Source organism: Lithobates pipiens, unplaced genomic scaffold, assembly GCF_037356315.1.
Source record: "Lithobates pipiens isolate NorthernLeopardFrog02 unplaced genomic scaffold, aLitPip1_a1.2 Scaffold_30, whole genome shotgun sequence".
NCBI classification, from domain to species: domain Eukaryota; kingdom Metazoa; phylum Chordata; class Amphibia; order Anura; family Ranidae; genus Lithobates; species Lithobates pipiens.
This window is the reverse complement of record NW_027507791.1, coordinates 45,250,262-45,259,991: the sequence shown is the minus strand read 5'-3', so window position 1 is coordinate 45,259,991 and position 9,730 is coordinate 45,250,262. Positions and strand designations below refer to the sequence as shown.

The 9,730-nt window shown below is 44.8% G+C and overlaps 1 protein-coding gene across 2 annotated transcripts in view; it reads left to right on the top strand.

The window, feature by feature from the left end:
- The window catches only part of LOC143942751 (SLAM family member 9-like), a 91,334-nt gene that overhangs the window by 59,915 nt on the left and 21,689 nt on the right, over positions 1–9,730 (top strand). The gene's annotated exons all lie outside the window — the stretch shown is intronic.

Here is a 9,730-nt window from a genome sequence, read left to right as displayed (position 1 = left end):
GTCTGAACGATGTTTATAAACAAGGTTACTTTGTATTTGACTTTTTCACGTCTGAACGATGTTTATAAACAAGGTTACTTTGTATTTGACTTTTTCACGTCTGACCGATGTTTATAAACAAGGTTACTTTGTATTTCACTTTTTCACGTCTGAACGATGTTTATAAACAAGGTTACTTTGCATCTGACTTTTTCACGTCTGAACGATGTTTATAAGCAAGGCTACTTTGTATTTGACTTTTTCACATCTGAACGATGTTTATAAACAAGGTTACTTTGTATTTGACTTTTTCACGTCTGACCGATGTTTATAAACAAGGTTACTTTGTATTTCACTTTTTCACGTCTGAACGATGTTTATAAACAAGGTTACTTTGCATCTGACTTTTTCACGTCTGAACGATGTTTATAAGCAAGGCTACTTTGTATTTGACTTTTTCACATCTGAACGATGTTTATAAACAAGGTTACTTTGTATTTTACTTTTTCACGTCTGAACGATGTTTATAAACAAGGTTATTTTGTATTTGACTTTTTCACATCTGGACGATGTTTATAAGCAAGGCTACTTTGTATTTGACTTTTTCACATCTGAACGATGTTTATAAACAAGGTTACTTTATATTTCACTTTTTCACGTCTGAACGATGTTTATAAACAAGGTTACTTTGTATTTGACTTTTTCACATCTGGACGGTGTTTATAAACAAGGTTACTTTGTATTTGACTTTTTCACGTCTGGACGATGTTTATAAACAAGGTTACTTTGTATTTGACTTTTTCACGTCTGAACGATGTTTATAAACAAGGTTACTTTGTATTTGACTTTTTCACGTCTGAACAATCTCTATAAACAATGTTACTTTGTATTTGACTTTTTCACGTCTGACCGATGTTTATAAACAAGGTTACTTTTTATTTTACTTTTTCACATCCGAACGATGTTTATAAACAAGGTTACTTTGTATTTGACTTTTTCACATCTGAACGATGTTTATAAACAAGGTTACTTTGTATTTTACTTTTTCACGTCTGAGCGATGTTTATAAACAAGGTTATTTTGTATTTGACTTTTTCACATCTGGACGATGTTTATAAACAAGGTTACTTTGTATTTGACTTTTTCACATCTGGACGATGTTTATAAGCAAGGCTACTTTGTATTTGACTTTTTCACATCTGAACGATGTTTATAAACAAGGTTACTTTGTATTTGACTTTTTCACGTCTGACCGATGTTTATAAACAAGGTTACTTTATATTTCACTTTTTCACGTCTGAACGATGTTTATAAACAAGGTTACTTTGTATTTGACTTTTTCACATCTGGACGGTGTTTATAAACAAGGTTACTTTGTATTTGACTTTTTCACGTCTGGACGATGTTTATAAACAAGGTTACTTTGTATTTTACTTTTTGCATGTCTGAACGATGTTTATAAACAAGGTTACTTTGTTTATAGAGATTGTTCAGACGTGAAAAAGTCAAATACAAAGTAACCTTGTTTATAAACATCGTTCAGACATGAAAAAGTAAAATAAAAAGTAACCTTGTTTATAAACATCGTTCAGATGTGAAAAAGTCAAATACAAAGTAACCTTGTTTATAAACATCGTCCAGATGTGAAAAAGTCAAATACAAAGTAACATTGTTTATAGAGATTGTTCAGACGTGAAAAAGTCAAATACAATGTTACTTTGTATTTTACTTTTTCACGTCTGACCGATGTTTATAAACAAGGTTACTTTGTATTTTACTTTTTCACGTCTGAACGATGTTTATAAACAAGGTTACTTTGTATCTGACTTTTTCACATCTGAACGATGTTTATAAACAAGGTTACTTTGTATTTGACTTTTTCACATCTGAACGATGTTTATAAACAAGGTTACTTTGTATCTGTCTTTCTCGTGTCTGAACGATGTTTATAGACAATTTTACTCTGTATCTGTCTTTCTCATGTCATGATCGTTGTTTACAAACAATGTTACTTTATATCTGTATTTTTCATGTCTGAATTGTGTTTCTAAACAATGTTATAGAAAAGGATTAAGAGAGTAAACTAGAATCTCAAAAAAAAAAGATGATTTTGTGGGCACAACATATGGCAGTACATGTAAAAACAAAACAATCTTTATTACAATAAATGTTAAAAACCATACACTATATAAAATCACAAACAACACCGGCTACTTAACAGTAGTCTAAGACAGGTACCCAACTACAGACATGGAGGCATGGATCCAATCATAATGAATAAGTTCATTGATATGTAGAAAGTAATGTAGATATCAAAAGTCAGGTCCACAATTCCTCCATGTGTGCTTGTTGACGTGTTTCGCAAAAGGATTCGCTTCCTCAGGACAGATTGGGTAAGTGCTACTGATTGACCTCGAAAAACAGAACTCTGGCCACTCTAGCAGGGCGCAGAAGTAGGTTCAAGAGGGGCCAAAAATGGATTTCAAAAGAGTAAACCAAGATATACGTCCAGATATCTGGAGATATAGAGAAGCCCGAAATAATGGGTGCATATAAAGAGTGTTTAGTTATTTAGAACATGTGCGCCCAAAATGGAGGTTTATCCTAGATGTTACGGCCACAGTGTAGGAGGGCGATTCTCCCGCGTAGTAGTCAGTTCTAACACAGTCACAATTAAGGATAGTTGGCAACCAAACAGAAATGTAGAGGGTTTATTAAGATGAAATCCGCCCCAAGAAAAAAGGAGGAAAGTACCCCCCACTTCGGAGATCAGGAGTGGAGCTTAACCATACAACCGATAGGCTATTTTGAAAGCTTTTCTTTATGTAGCACACCCGCTAAGGAGCTGCCGATGACCTTGGTTCCTTTCCCCCCCAGTTAAGGTGCACACAGCCAGGCACACAGCATTTCCTCCACACGCTCTCTGGTTCGAATGAATAGTCTAGGGATGTCTTTATGGAGTGTTTTATTGTAACTGTGAATTTGGATGGGGTGAAGGGAGCATGGGATACCCCAAAACTGGTGAACTGAACTCTCTATCTTGATGAGCTGCACAAAATGTCCCACATAATCTCTAATGCTGAAGGGTGACTATGACTTCTCCCGAAAGACCAAAAGCTCACGGTCACTATAACTTCTAGATTTTGGGTCATCTACTCACATTGCCGCAGGATCATCAATTGCCTCCTTCCGATATCCACTGGGCCCTCTGCACTGAGGGAGATACAGACTCACACCACCAGGGGGCAGCTGGACAGTTCACCCTCAAGCACTCTTCCTAACACTCTCCAGTGAGCTTCTCCAGACCCAAACCAATTCCAAGACTAAACTTTACAAATAGGCAACCCAACTAAGGCTCCTGCAAGGACCTCAATGTCTTCTAGGTGGCACCAGCAATAACCCTACCAGAGCAGGGACAGAGCTCCTCCACAAGGGTCTTCTCCAGCAGGACTTGACCAAGGAACTTTCTCCCTCTACTTATGCTGTCCCTTCCCTTTCCTAGCCTGGTGGACTTGACCAAGGAACTCTCTCCCTCTGCTCATGCTGCCCCTTCCATTTGCTAGCCTGGTGGACTTGACCAAGGAACGCTCTCCCTCTGCTCATGCTGCCCCTTCCCTTCCCTAGCCTGGTGGACTTGACCAAGGAACTCTCTCCCTCTGCTCATGCTGCCCCTTCCCTTTTCTAGCCTGGTGGACTTGACCAAGGAACTTTCTCCCTCAGCTCGTGCTGCCCCTTCCCTTTCCTAGCCTGGTGGACTTGACCAAGGAACTCTCTCCCTCTGCTTCTGCTGCCCCTTCCGTTTCCTAGCCTGGTGGACTTGACCAAGGAACTCTCTCCCTCTGCTCGTGCTGCCCCTTCCGTTTCCAAGCCTGGCGGACTTGACCAAGGAACTTTCTTCCTCTGCTCGTGCTGCCCCTTCCGTTTCCTAGCCTGGTGGACTTGACCAAGGAACTCTCTCCCTCTGCTCGTGCTGCCCCTTCCGTTTCCTAGCCTGGTGGACTTGACCAAGGAACTCTCTCCCTCTGCTTGTGCTGCCCCTTCCATTTCCTAGCCTGGTGGACTTGACCAAGGAACTCTCTCCCTCTGCTCGTGCTGCCCCTTCCGTTTCCAAGCCTGGCGGACTTGACCAAGGAACTTTCTCCCTCTGCTCGTGCTGCCCCTTCCGTTTCCTAGCCTGGTGGACTTGACCAAGGAACTCTCTCCCTCTGCTCGTGCTGCCCCTTCCGTTTCCTAGCCTGGTGGACTTGACCAAGGAACTCTCTCCCTCTGCTCGTGCTGCCCCTTCCCTTTCCTAGCCTGGTGGACTTGACCAAGGAACTCTCTCCCTCTGCTCGTGCTGCCCCTTCCATTTCCTAACCTGGTGGACTTGACCAAGGAACTCTCTCCCTCTGCTCACGCTGCCCCTTCCGTTTCCTAGCCTGGTGGACTTGACCAAGGAACTCTCTCCCTCTGCTCGTGCTGCCCCTTCCGTTTCCTAGCCTGGTGGACTTGACCAAGGAACTCTCTCCCTCTGCTCGTGCTGCCCCTTCCGTTTCCTAGCCTGGTGGACTTGACCAAGGAACTCTCTCCCTCTGCTCGTGCTGCCCCTTCCATTTCCTAACCTGGTGGACTTGACCAAGGAACTCTCTCCCTCTGCTCGTGCTCCCCCTTCCGTTTCCTAGCCTGGTGGACTTGACCAAGGAACTCTCTCCCTCTGCTCGTGCTGCCCCTTCCGTTTCCTAGCCTGGTGGACTTGACCAAGGAACTCTCTCCCTCTGCTCGTGCTGCCCCTTCCGTTTCCTAGCCTGGTGGACTTGATCAAGGAACTCTCTCCCTCTGCTCGTGCTGCCCCTTCCGTTTCCTAGCCTGGTGGACTTGACCAAGGAACTCTCTCCCTCTGCTCGTGCTGCCCCTTCCGTTTCCTAGCCTGGTGGACTTGACCAAGGAACTCTCTCCCTCTGCTCATGCTGCCCCTTCTCTTTCCTAGCCTGGTGGACTTGACCAAGGAACTCTCTCCCTCTGCTCATGCTGCCCCTTCCCTTTCCTAGCCTGGTGGACTTGACCAAGGAACTCTCTCCCTCTGCTCGTGCTGCCCCTTCCGTTTCCTAGCCTGGTGGACTTGACCAAGGAACTCTCTCCCTCTGCTCATGCTGCCCCTTCCGTTTCCTAGCCTGGTGGACTTGACCAAGGAACTCTCTCCCTCTGCTCATGCTGCCCCTTCTCTTTCCTAGCCTGGTGGACTTGACCAAGGAACTCTCTCCCTCTGTTCGTGCTGCCCCTTCCGTTTCCTAGCCTGGTGGACTTGACCAAGGAACTCTCTCCCTCTGCTCATGCTGCCCCTTCCGTTTCCTAGCCTGGTGGACTTGACCAAGGAACTCTCTCCCTCTGCTCGTGCTGCCCCTTCACTTTCCTAGCCTGGTGGACTTGACCAAGGAACTCTCTCCCTCTGCTCGTGCTGCCCCTTCCGTTTCCTAGCCTGGTGGACTTGACCAAGGAACTCTCTCCCTCTGCTCATGCTACCCCTTCCCTTTCCTTGCCTGGTGACCAACAGTCACCAGATCTCTGCTCACGGAGGTCTGAGAACCGATCGATCAGCGGTCTTTGACCTCTCAGTTCTCAGCCTTATGCCGGCCATACACGGTTCGAATTTCGAAAGAATTTTCTTTTCGAAAATCGTATCCAAGAATTTTCGTATGAATTTCGCACCATTGGTGGGGCTGTGGCAACAGTCGATTTTCGTGTGGAAATCAAATTTGAGAAATTAGACATGTTGGAAATTTTTTGAAAAACTAACAATTTTCTAATCAATGATGGGAGAATCGTGCGAGAAATGTAATAAGAAAAGAAAATTTACGGAGAGAAAAGAAGATTCCCGGCCATTCTTTTCTGTAGCAACATGAGGTGAAATTGAAGGCTTGGTCGGCCGAATTTCGAAAATCAATGGTGGCGCCATCGGATCACAAAATAAACAAATTTTCTGATTTTGAAAAGAAAATTAGTACGAAATTCGACCGTGTATGGCCTGCATTAGAGCTGGCAGGGGAATGATGCTGCGTCCACCAGGATAAGTATGATTTCTGAAAAAAAAATAAAAAAGCCTAACTTCTCTTTTAACCATTAACTACTTTCTTACCGCATTATAGCTGATATACGACTACAGCGCGGCTTTCCAGTTCTCCCATGTGTGCACCAGGAGCGTTCAGTGACCACTGTGCCTTGGACACAGGGGATCACAGATAAGGGTAGAGGGCCTATCACAGGGGCCCTTTACCATGTGATCACTGTGTCCAATCACAAGTGATCACAGATTTAAACAAAACAGGTCTTTGTTCTAACAGTTCTTCTTTCCTCACACAGAGACTCTGTGTGGGGTAGGTAGGAGAGTTGGATCTGTGAATGGGAGCTGTGAGTACTGCATTTTACAGTACACACTACACAGTGCCCTGATCATCAATGCAGCCTCATCAGTGCAGCTTATCAGTGCCAATCAGTGCAGCTTATCAGTGCCAATCAGTGCAGCCTCATCAGTGCCCATCAGCACAGCGTATTAGTGCCAAACAGTGCTGCCTCATCAGTGTACATCAGTACAGCCTCATCAGTGCCCATCAGTGCAGCATCACGAATACACATAAGTGCCACCTCATCAGTGCCCATCAGTACAGCCTCATCAGTGCCCATCAGTGCAGTCTCATCAGTGCCCATCAATGAACTATCATCATTACCCATCAGTGCCCATCAGTACAGCCTCATCAGTGCCCATCAGTACACATCAGTACAGCCTCATCAGTGCCCAACAGTACAGCCTCATCAGTGTACATCAGTACAGCCTCATCAGTGCCCATCAGTACAGCCTCATCAGTGCCCATCAGTGCACATCAGTACAGCCTCATTAGTACCCATCAGTACAGCCTCATCACTGCCCATCAGTGCACATCAGTACAGCCTCATCAGTGCAGCCTCATTAGTATCCATCAGTACAGCCTCATCAGTGTACATCAGTACAGCCTCATCAGTGCACATCAGTGCAGCCTCATCAGTACAGTGCAGCCTCATCAGTACCTATCAGGGTAGCCTCATCGGTGCCCATCAGTACAGCCTCATTAGTGTACATCAGTACAGCCTCATCTGTGCCCACCAGTGCACCCTCATCAGTACCCATCAGTGCAGCATCATCAGTGCCCATCAATACAGCCTCATCAGTTCCAATCAGTGCACATCAATACAGCCTCACCTGTACCCATCAGTACAGTCTCATTAGTGCACATCAGTGCAGCCTCATCAGTACCTATCAGGGCAGCCTCATCAGTGCCCATCAGTACAGCCTCATCAGTGCCCATCAGGGCAGCCTCATCAGTGCCCATCAGTGCAGCCTCATCAGTGCCCATCAGTACAGCCTCATCAGTGCCCATCATTAAAGCCTCATCAGTACCCATCAGTGAAGCCTCATCAGTGCCCATCAGTACAGCCTTATCAGTGTACATCAGTGCAGCCTCATCAGTGCACATTAGTGCAGCCTCATCAGTGCCCATCAGTGTAGCCTCATGAGTGCCCATTAGTGCAGCCTCATCAGTACCAATCAGTGCAGCCTCATCAGTGCCGCCTCATCAGTGCCCATCAGTGAGGAAGGGAAATTACTTTTTTGCAACATTTTATAACATTTTTTTTATGTTTGGTCTTTTTTCATTTATTTAGCAAAAAATAAAAAACCCAGAGGGGATTAAATACCACCAAAAGAAAGCTCTATCTGTCTAAAAAAAAAAAAATGATAAACATAGAATTTGGGTACAGTGTTGCATGCCTGAGTAATTGTCATTCAAAGTGCTTCAGCACTGAAATCTGAAAATTGTCCTGGGGAGGAAAGGGGGGAAGTGGTTAAATGTTTTTAAAAATCCTTCAAGTGAGATGAACGTTTGTACCGGTGGCAGGTCAGTACACATCCAAGAAATATCCGCCTGATGAGCGCTTCCTTTTTCCCTATCAGAGAGGTAGCGGTCTAGAAAAGTTTTATTCATTTTTAATAAACAAATAAAACATCACTAACATTAAACTGGTAAGGGACCCACACTATACTTCTTTTTTTTGCAGATCTTCTTTTTTGAAGGGAAAATCACTTTACGGTAGATCCGTCGCAGCCAACCTTCACTTCTAGGGGTCCGCACACATCAGACTAGTAGTAGGTGCAACCTCAAAAGTCCAGGAAATGTATCTTTTTACTAAAATGACCACAAAAAAACAAAAGAACGCTGGAACGCTTCCACAAACTTCCTGTGTCTCATACAGAATGCACACGATATACAATGTGATCTGCCTGCCGACTATCCATTGAAACATTTGACATGAAGAAGCAAGATGTGCCGTTTTCCCCTACGTTCCAGGTACTGAGGAAAAAAGGTTCCTGTTCAAAACCTACTAGGTAACAAGGGAAGTATTAGTGTTGTAACGAACGGCCCAGTGTTTGTGTTGTGTGTAACATCACTTCCGTAACATTATGTGATGGTTTCGCTGAACTGTATTGCCGAAACTATGTTGGAACGCACGGCGCGAGTGTTTGGAACGCATCGCGCATGCGCAGTACGCAACAACGTCACTTCCGCAGCATCCTGTGATAGGCAGCAAACTGTGACACTACACCGGCAATGGGGGGCTACAGATCATACTGAAGCAGATCCCTCCCTTTGGAGACTGGGTCGCGGGGCAGTATTTCTACATGATAACGACCCCAAACACACCTCCAAGAGAACCACTGCTTTGCTAAAAAAGGAGATTAAGGTCTGGTGTGACCCCTCTGACACCTCCATCCCTAATAGTGCACAAAAAAACAAGAAATAGCCCTGGGACTTTAGATGAGGTGAGAGAGGTTTAGCCAATGTTCACAGTGAACACTGAGACAAAATCAATTTATTTGTTTCAAAATGTTATGTGACAGAGCGGCAACAACAATGATTGTGAGTTACCCGGCATAATAGCCAAAGCACACAACCCAGATGAAAGTAAATATACAAAGATTTATTACAAATGTTATACATCAATGAGCAACAATAAAACTTGAAAGTTGCTAGGTCAGTAAAAACACATACACAATAAGAAAATAAAATTTACATACACATAGACAGGGAAGTATGTAAATATAATGCAGACGTCAATAATACCCAGCATGTACCGGCAAAAAACAAGCATCAATAAAGCGATATGCATTTCGCGAGACCCTGCACGCTTCTTCAGGGGCGGATGCATGAATGTTGTATCGAATGGCTGAGATAAATCGCCAAACGCTGGATATCAAGATGGCGGCCATGTAGTGCATCCAGCTCGGAGAGCTGAGGAGGCGGAACACTTAGCCCCTTAAAATCATGTCTAGAAAATATCACAATGGAGTGAAAAATATCCAGTGGTTGTCAGTTTGTTCTTAGACCCCTTTCACACCACACCGCACCTTGCGTCGGCGGTAAAACGCCGCTATTTTTAGCGGCGTTTTACCGCCAGATTTGCAGCGGATTTGCGGCGCATTTTGGCCGCTAGCGGGGCGCTTTTACCCCCCGCTAGCGGCCGCGAAAGGTTTAAAACCGCCGGCAATACGCCGCAATAGCGGCGTTTTGCCGGCGCCATTACAGCGCTGCCCCATTGATTTCAATGGGCAGCAGCGGTGGAGGAGCGGTAAACACACCGCTCCTTCACCGCTCCAAAGAAGCTGCTGGCAGGACTTTTTTCTGACGTCCTGCCAGCGCACCGCTGTAGTGTGAAAGCCCTCGGGCTTTCACACTGCACACAATGG